Genomic DNA, 10,137 nt, shown 5'->3' on the forward strand with positions numbered 1-10,137 from the left:
CCACCTGTTGAACTAGTGTCTGAACCTATGCAATGTGATAGAGTTTTGTCCAGGGAGCAACGTCAGGAGTTCAGAAGGCGTAATAAGCTGTGTTTTTTTTGTGGAGATGCCTCGCATATTATTTCTGTCTGTCCTATACAAGAGAAACGTTTTGCACACACGTTTTCTGTGGGTGGTGTTCAACCTAAGTTTCTTCTGGCAATTACTCTGATCTGCTCCCTGTCTACATTTTCCACCAAGGCTTTTGTGGATTCGGGAGCAGCCCTGAACCTAATGGACTTGGATTTTGCTAAACGTTGTGGATTTCCGATGACACCTCTGCGGATGCCTATCCCTTTGAGAGGAATTGATGCCACTCCTTTGGCGAAAAATAAACGTCAGTTTTGGACCAAGGTGGTAATGCGGGTCGCCCCAGACCATCAAGAGAATTGCAGATTTTTGGTGTTGCATAATTTGCATGATACCATTGTTCTGGGGTTTCCCTGGTTGCAAATTCATAATCCAGTTTTGGATTGGAAATCTGTGTCTGTGGTGAGTTGGGGTTGTCGGTGTGCCCTTAGTGAGGCTCCGGTTTTTTCCACCTCTCCTCAGTCACATGATGTTCCTGACTATTTGGCGGACTTTTATGATGTATTTAGTGAGAATGAGTCTGCGTCTTTGCCTCCTCATAGGAGTTATGACTGTGCAATTGAACTGAGCCCGGGGTGTAAATTTCCCAAGGGTCAGCTCTTCAATTTATCTGTACCCGAGCACGAGGCTATGCGATCCTATATTAGGGAGGCGTTGGAGAAGGGTCATATTAGACCATCCTCTTCACCCTTAGGTGCTGTTTTTTTTTTCGTGGCCAAAAAGGATGGTTCATTAAGGCCTTGTATTGATTATCGTGCCCTCAACAAAATTACTGTTAAATATCAGTGTCCGTTACCCCTGATTTCGGATCTATTCTCCAGAGTTAAAGGTGCTTGCTGGTTTACCAAGCTTGACCTCAGAGGGGCGTATAATCTTATCCGCATTAAACATGGGGATGAATGGAAGACGGCGTTTAATACTCCGGAGGGACATTTTGAGTACCTGGTGATGCCTTTTGGGCTCACTAATGCCCCTTCTGTCTTCCAGTGCTTCATGAACGACATTTTCCGAGACTTTGTGGATAAATTTTTGATTATCTATCTGGATGATATTTTGATCTTCTCCAAGGATTGGCATTCTCATGTGGAACATGTTCGGACTGTGTTCCGGATCTTGAGGGAGAATTCCCTGTATGTCAAAGGATCGAAATGCCTTTTTGGGGTATAGAGGATTTCTTTTTTGGGATTTATTTTGTCTCCGTCAACTATTGAAATGGACCCGGCCAAGGTACAGGCCATTTATGATTGGGTTCAGCCCACTTCTTTGAAGGCCCTCCAGAAGTTTTTGGGTTTTGCTAATTTTTATCGGAAATTTAAAGCAAAATTTTCTAGTATTGCCAAGCTATTGACTGATCTGACTAAGAAGGGTGCTGATGTGCTGAATTGGTCTCCGGAGGCTGTTTCTTCCTTTCAGGAGCTGAAGCGAAGATTCACTTCTGCCCCGGTTTTGCGGCAACCTGATGTCTCACTCCCGTTCCAGGTAGAGGTGGACGCTTCTGAGATTGGTGCAGGAGCTGTTTTGTCCCAAAAGGATCCTGTAACATCTAAAATGAATCCCTGTGCTTTCTTTTCCCGAAAGTTCTCTCCATCTGAACGTAACTATGATGTGGGAAATCGGGAACTGTTAGCCATGAAATGGGCATTTGAGGAGTGGAGACATTGGTTGGAGGGAGCTAAACATCAAGTCGTGGTCCTCACTGACCACAAGAATTTGATTTACCTGGAGTCGGCCAAACGCTTGAACCCTAGACAGGCTAGGTGGGCCTTGTTTTTTACACGTTTTGATTTTGTGGTCTCTTTTCTTCCTGGCACTAAGAATGTCAAGGCTGACGCTCTCTCTAGGAGCTTCTTTGCTGATTCTCCTGTGGTGACCAAGCCTGCTACCATCTTAGGCGAAGGGGTAGTTCTTTTTGCCATCTCGCCCGATTTGAGACGTGCTCTGGAAGAGTTCCAGGAGGACAAACCTGAGCATTGTCCCAGGGGAAAGTTGTATGTTCCTGACCAGTGGAAGAAGAGGGTGATGTCTGAAGTTCATTGCTCTGCATTGGCTGGTCATCCAGGTATTTTTGGTACTAGAGATCTGGTGAGTCGGTCTTTTTGGTGGCCCGCCTTGTCTCGTGATGTCAGGAATTTTGTGCAGTCCTGTGGGACTTGCTCCCGGTCTAAACCTTGTTCTCGCTCTAGTGGGTTGTTGATGCCTTTGCAGGTCCCCAGGAGGCCATGGACCCATATTTCAATGGATTTCATCTCTGATATGCCTGTCTCTCAGAGAATGACTGTTATTTGGGTGATTTGTGATAGGTTCTCTAAGATGGTTCATCTTGTACCACTCCCTAAGTTGCCATCTTCCTCTGAGTTGGTGCCCTTGTTTTTGCAACAGGTGGTTCGCTTGCACGGGATTCCTGAGAACATTGTATCTGACAGAGGAGTTCAGTTTGTGTCTAGATTTTGGAGGACTTTCTGGTCCAAGCTGGGAATTCAGTTGTCCTTCTCCTCTGCTTTTCACCCTCAGACCAATGGGCAGACAGAGAGAACAAACCAGACCTTGGAGTCGTATTTGAGATGTTTTATTTCTGCTGATCAGGATGATTGGGTTTCATTTTTGCCCTTGCCCGAATTTGCTTTATATAATAGAGCTAGTTCTGCCACTTTGATGTCACCTTTTTTTTGTAACTTTGGGTTTCATCCTCGATTTTCCTCAGGGCAGGTGGAGCCTTCTGCCTGCCCAGGTGTTGACACTGTGGTGGAGAGAATGCACCAGATCTGGGAGCAAGTGGTGGATAAGTTATCTCTCTCCCAGGAAAAGGCCCAGCGGTTTTCCAACCGACATAGGACCATTGGTCCCCAATTTAAGGTTGGTGATATGGTTTGGTTATCATCAAAAAATATCGCTATGAAGGTGGCTTCTCCTAAGTTTAAGCCTAGATTTATTGGACCTTACAAGATTTTGGAGAGTATTAATCTGGTCTCTTTTCGTTTGGCTCTTCCTGTCACATTTAAAATCCATAATGTGTTTCATAAGTCCTTGTTGAAGAGGTTTGTTGAACCAGTAGTTCCTGGGGTGGCACCTCCGGACCCTGTATTGGTTGAAGGTAACATGGAATATGAGGTAGAGAAGATACTGGATTCCCGTCTGGCTAGACGGAGACTCCAGTATTTGGTTAAGTGGAAGGGTTATGGTCAGGAGGATAATTCCTGGGTCTGTGCCTCTGATATTCATGCCAAAAGATTGGTGCGTGCCTTTCATCGGGCTCACCCTGATCGCCCTGGTGGCGTGGATGAGGGTTCGGTGACCCCTCCTCAAGGGGGAGGTACTGTTGTGAGTTCATTTTCCCCTTCACCATTGAGGTCTGATGAACTCCCTCTTCTGGTGAAGGAAGGTAGTGAGGCTGATTACCAAGCACCTGGGTATGATGATGATGACTGGGTGACGGGAATTGCTGACTGGATATAAGGCAGCCGACGCCCTTCTGCCTTGCTGGTGATCTCTCGGAGGGATTCTAGGAGACCAGTCTGATTCCTGCTCCTCAAAAGCTACGTTTTCTGCACTGCTTTTTGCATTTGTTTTGTTTTGCCTTTTTTTCTGACTTTCTGCCATTCCCTGCTGGGGTGAGTTGAATTCCTTTTTGCTCTGTCTTCAGAAAATACCTGAGTGCTGATATAGTCTTTTTGAAGCCTAGCGTCTTCAGGGCCTTTTTCCCTATCAGCCTGTTGGCCCTTTTTTTGATAGGGTTTTTGGCGGATGGCAGACAGCAGCTTTCCTATCCTGTCCTATTTAGTTAGCTTGGGCCCCATCATTTGCTCAGCCTATCTTTCTATCTGTGTGAGTGTTTTTTCATCTTGCTTCACCGTCATTATATGTTGGGGGCTGCCTATTGCTTTGGGGTCTGCTCTGGGGCAGTTTAGATTTCCCTTTCTGTCTTTAGGCTATGTAGTTCTCCGGCTGTGATCGAGGGGTCTAGGGCACCGTAGGAACCCCCCACGGCTACTGCTAGTTGTTGTAGATAGGTTCAGGGGTCTGCAATCCGATAGCTGCCAACTTCTCTGGTTTTCTGGACTTAGCTAGTATTTCTGTTTTTGCCTCCTACGGTGACTCATTCATAACAATGGGCCTGTAAATTACGGCGGTCACTGCTACAGTGGGTACAAGGGAGCCAAGCAACCACTAAGGAGGACGTCCTCCAGCTCTTCCTGTTAGAACGATTCTTTAATGGACTAAACCCCGAGACACAGGAATGGCTTCGGGACAGGCGGCCAACGACTCTTGAGGAAGCCACTCATCTGGCCGATGAACATCATGATGCCAGGAGGCCGCAGTTCTCCGGATCAAAGGTGGTCACTAGGGGCCCGCCCATGGACCTGGAGGGCTACGACTAACCAAGGGGTGGAAGAGATGGAGGAAGTGCTGCATGAAGTAGACCCCGTGCAGGCAGCCTGGGCAGATAATCGACAACAGCATCGACAGGTCGTGTGGGTTAATGGGAAATGTATGCAGGGACTAAGAGATTCCGGAGCAACTTTGACCCATGTAAAGCCTCATCTCGTCCGGGACCAAGAGAAGACGGACCGGACAGTGGCAGTCCGTGTAGCAGGGGGAGCTATACATCGACTACCCACTGCCAGGATTCACCTGAACTGGGGAGTCGGGGATGGCCTTGTTGAGGTCGGCTTGATGGAGGATTTGCCTGCAGACGTCTTGCTGGGAAATGACTTGGGGCCCATGTTGTCTGCATTCTCCGTTGCCCCTCTGGCTGAGACATATCCTGTGACCACCCAGAGACAAGCTCGAGCTGCGGAGGCGGAATCACACTCAGAGGAGGCCCAGGTAAGACATCCCAGGCCTACACGTATTCCCATAGCCAGACACATTTCTTGGGCCACCCCATATGAATTTAAGAGGGAGTTACTTGAGGATCCTTCATTAGAGGGATATCGTGGGAAGGCACAGGAGGGGAGAGGAGTACTGGAAGGGGAACAGTTTGTATGGAAGCAGGGACTCCTCTACCGGATGACAGAGCAGCACCACACAGGGACGAGCCCCACTATAAAACAACAGCTGGTAGTTCCCAAGAAGTATAGGCAGGAGCTACTGCGAATCTCTCATGATATACCCTTGGCCGGGCACTTCGGCGTCAGTCGCACCAGGCATCGTCTGACACAAAGCTTCTTTTGGCCGGGGTAACCTATGCTGTTCGTCAGTACTGCCAGACCTGTGACAGTTGCCGGCGCATTGGCAAGAGGGGGGATCGATGCAAAGCCAAATTACGCCCCCTCCCCATTGTGGAGGAACCATTTAGCCGAGTAGCGGTCGATCTGATAGGGCCGTTAGCCAAACCCAGTCAAAAGTATATATTGACAGTGGTAGATTATGCCACACGGTATCCAGAAGCGGTTGCGTTACCTAACATACTGGCAGAGACGGTGGCGGCCGCCCTACTCCAGGTTTTCTCACGGGTTGGATTTCCCCGGGAGATTATCTCGGACCAGGGTACCCAGTTTACAGCAGAGGTGACCAACCAACTGTGGAAGCTGTGCGGCGTAAAGTCCATTAGAAGCGCCCGTACCACCCGCAAACCAATGGGTTGTGTGAAAGCTTTAACGGGACATTAAAACAGCTCATTGGGACTTTTACCAGGACCTACAGGGACTGGGAGAAATTCTTGCCACACCTCCTGTTTGCCTATTGGGAGGTGCCCCAAGAATCCACGGGGTTCTCCCCGTTCGAGCTGGTTTACGGGAGACGGGTAAGGGGACCACTAGACTTAGTGCTGGAACACTGGGAAGGGGAGGGCCTCATAGAAGGGATACCTATTGTACCCTATGTGCTGGAATTCCGGGAACGCCTACAGGAGCTGACTCAGGCTGTACGTGAGAACATGCAGGCGACCCAGCGGCACCAGCGCATATGGTACGATCGGAGGGCCAGAGAGCGCACCATGGAAATTGGACAGAAGGTCCTGGTGTTAGAGCCCACTAAGCAGAACAAGTTCCAAGCTGCATGGCAGGGGCCCTACCAGGTAGTGGGGAAAATAGCCGACACAACCTATAATGTCGCCGATTGTGAGGACCCCAGGGTTATCCGCATGTTCCACGTGAATATGCTGAAGCCCTACCGGGAGTGCCCTGGAGGTAGTGGCCATCTGTGCACCTGAAGCAGAGGATTTATCTGGACTTCCCTTGCCGGATGTCTTAGGGGAAAGGACTCAGTCTAAAACATGGGACCAGGTACACTTGGGTGAAGACCTAGGCCCCCGGGAGAGACAGCAGGCGGAGGCGTTGTTGAGGCTGCGACAGAGGATGTTTTCAGAGAGACCAGGGTACACTCGCCTGGCACAACACAAGGTTGAGACCCAGGATCAGACCCCCCTGCGACAAAACCCCTTCCGCGTCCCTGAGTCTGTACGAGAGGGGATGCGACAAGAGATACAAGAGATGCTGAGTTTAGGGGTCATTGAAGAGTCAGATAGTCCGTAGTGTTAGTGCCCAAGAAGGATGGGACTACACGGTTTTGTGTAGACTATCGTAAGCTCAATGAGAAAACAGTGACGGATGCATACCCCATGCCGCGTGTGGATGAGTTGTTAGACCGGCTGGCGGGGGCAAAGTATTTGACCACCATCGATCTATGCAAAGGCTACTGGCAGATTCCCCTTAGTCCTGATGCTATTCCCAAGTCGGCATTTGTCACCCCGTTCGGCTTATTCCAGTTTCGAGTTATGCCATTCGGGATGAAGAATGCTCCGGCGACCTTCCAAAGGCTGGCTGACCGGCTTCTGGATGGTCTCCAGGACTATGCTTGTGCCTACCTGGACGACATCGCCATCTACAGTGCGACATAGGAAGAGCATCTAAATCACCTAGAGACAGTATTGGACAGGATCCATCAGGCCGGAATCACCCTGAACCCAAACAAGTGTCACGTGGGCAAAGCAGAGGTTCAGTATTTAGGGCATTGGGTGGGAAGTGGGAAACAGCCAAGATTGAGGCCATAGCCAAATGGCCCATCCCACGCACTAAAACCCAGGTCATGGCGTTTCTATGGGCAGCGGGGTATTACAGGAAATTCGTTCCCAATCACAGCAGCGTAGCCAAGCCCCTCACTGATCTGACCCATAAGAACCAACCACGCCAGGAAACCTGGACCCCAGAGTGTGAGGAAGCCTTCCACCAACTAAAGGACGCCCTCACCAATACCCCTGTATTGGCCGCACCTGATCCAACTAAACGTTTCCTGGTTCACACAGACGCTTCTATGTTTGGATTGGGGGCAGTACTGAGCCAAGTCGGGCCGGGCGGCCAAGAACACCCGGTAGCTTACCTGAGTCGGAAACTACTGCCCCGTGAAGTAAGCTATGCGGCCATCGAGAAGGAGTGCCTGGCGGTAGTATGGGCACTCAAGAAGTTGCAACCATATTTGTATGGACGACAGTTTTCCCTCCTAATGGACCATAATCCCCTAGTCTGGCTTCATCGGGTCTCCGGAGACAACGCCAGATTGCTGCCGTGGAGTTTAGCCCTACAACCTCTGGACTTCACCATCCCCCACAGACCCGGCAAACAAAATGGTCACGCCGATGGACAAACGGAACTTGTACCAACCCCATAAACTTCGGTCATCCCTAAACTGTGTATGCCGATCGCGTCGCTGAAAAGGGGGAGCCGTGTTACGTGTTACAGAACCACTTAGCACCCAGAATATATTGTGCAGTTATATGTATGGAGAATAGGTTCCATGTGAGATGCATGTCCCTAATGTATCAGCAGTGTCCGCCCTCCCCCCACCTTTGTAATTCCCACAGTAAACATTGGCAGGCTCCGGCCACCTGTGGCTTTTGTAATGCATATCTGGCCTGACACTTGTCTATTGGCCTGCCCTCTGTATCTGTGCGATATATTCTGTGTCCTGTGAGTAAAGTGTTGTGAGACTGGAAATACATGGAGAAGCAGTGATCTTTTATATGCGCCCATGTAACCCAGGGATTCCAGCCAGCGTCATTCATTCAGACTCCAGCCAACGCAGAGCGGACCTCCGAAAACACGGGGTGGTACTGAAAGAGGTACCCCAGCTTGGTAGACCCCGTTACAGCTACCAATCCCCAAATTGTCACCCTACCCAGAGTATAACGAGCCCCCCCATAATATAATGCCCACTAATAATATAACGCCCCCCAGATTATATCGCTTCCCCCATAGTATAAACCCCCACTGGAGTATGGGATCAGGGAGAGCGGGGATGTAGCCAGCAAGAGCGGGGGAAGGATGGGGTCAGACATAGTGGGGGCAGGATGAGGGGGGAGGGTGCAGGGTCAGGATGGGGCCGGGGGAGTGGTGGCAAGATGGGGGGTGCAGGGCCAGGATGAGGCTGAAGGGAGTGGGGGCAGGATGGGGGGTGCAGGGACAGAATGGGGCAGGTGGAGAGTTGAGGCAGGATGGGGGGTGCAGGTCCAGGGGGAGCGAGGCAGGATGGGGGGGTGCAGGTCCAGGATGGGGCTGGGAGGAACAGGCACTGGATGGGGTCGGGGAGAGCGGTGGGGTCAGGATGGGGCTAGGGAGAGCAAGGGCAGGATGGGGGAGGTCCAGGGTCAGGATGCGGCCGGGGTGAGTGGGGCAGAATGTGGCCAGGGTAGAGTGGGGGGGCAGGATGGAGCCAGGGGGAGCGGGGACAGGATGGGGGAGGGTGAAGGGTCAGGATGGGGGTGGAGTGAGTAGGGGCAGGATGGGGCCTGGGGGCTGGAGCAGGCTGAGGGGGGCGTGATGGGGCTGGGGGGGGCAGGATGGAGCCAGGGAGAGTGGCAGGGGCAGGATGAGGCAAGGGGGAGTGAGAGCAGGATGGAGATCGGGGAGAGCGGCGGGGGCAGGATGGATCCGGGGAGAGCGGCGGGGGCAGGATGGGGCCGGGGAAGCGGGGGCAGGATGGAGTCGGGGAGAGCGGCGGGGGCAGGATGGAGCCGGGGAGAGCGGCGGGGGCAGGATGGAGCCGCGGAGAGCGGCGGGGGCAGGATGGAGCCAGGGAGAGCGGCGGGGGCAGGAAGGAGTCGCGGAGAGCGGCGAGGGCAGGATGGAGCCGGGGAGAGCGGCGGGGGCAGGATGGAGATCGGGGAGAGCGGCGGGGGCAGGAAGGAGTCGGGGAGAGCGGCGGGGGCAGGATGGAGCCGGGGAGAGCGGCGGGGGCAGGATGGAGATCGGGGAGAGCGGCGGGGGCAGGATGGAGCCGGGGAGAGCGGCGGGGGCAGGATGGAGATCGGGGAGAGCGGCGGGGGCAGGATGGAGCCGGGGAGAGCGACGGGGGCAGGATGGAGCCGGGGAGAGCGGCGGGGGCAGGATGGAGCCGGGGAGAGCGGCGGGGGCAGGATGGAGCCGGGGAGAGCGGCAGGGGCAGGAAGGAGTCGGGGAGAGCTGCGGGGGCAGGAAGGAGTCGGGGAGAGCTGCGAGGGCAGGATGGAGCCGGGGAGAGCGGTGGGGGCAGGATGGAGCCGGAGAGAGCGGCGGGGGCAGGATGGAGCCGGGGAGAGCGGCGGGGGCAGGATGGAGCCGGGGAGAGCGGCGGGGGCAGGATGGAGCCGGGGAGAGCGGCGGGGGCAGGAAGGAGTCGGGGAGAGCTGCGGGGGCAGGATGGAGCCGGGGAGAGCGGTGGGGGCAGGATGGAGCCGGAGAGAGCGGCGGGGGCAGGATGGAGCCGGGGAGAGCGGCGGGGGCAGGATGGAGCCGGAGAGAGCGGCGGGGGCAGGATGGAGCCGGGGAGAGCGGCGGGGGCAGGATGGAGATCGGGGAGAGCGGCGGGGGCAGGATGGAGCCAGGGGGAGCGGGGACAGGATGGGGGAGGGTGAAGGGTCAGGATGGGGGTGGAGTGAGTAGGGGCAGGATGGGGCCTGGGGGCTGGAGCAGGCTGAGGGGGGCGTGATGGGGCTGGGGGGGCAGGATGGAGCCGGGGAGAGCGGCGGGGGCAGGATGGAGCCGGGGAGAGCGGCAGGGGCAGGAAGGAGTCGGGGAGAGCTGCGGGGGCAGGATG

Source organism: Dendrobates tinctorius, unplaced genomic scaffold (genome assembly GCF_039654945.1).
Source record: "Dendrobates tinctorius isolate UK_male_01 unplaced genomic scaffold, ASM3965494v1 ptg000063l, whole genome shotgun sequence".
Lineage (NCBI taxonomy): Eukaryota > Metazoa > Chordata > Amphibia > Anura > Dendrobatidae > Dendrobates > Dendrobates tinctorius.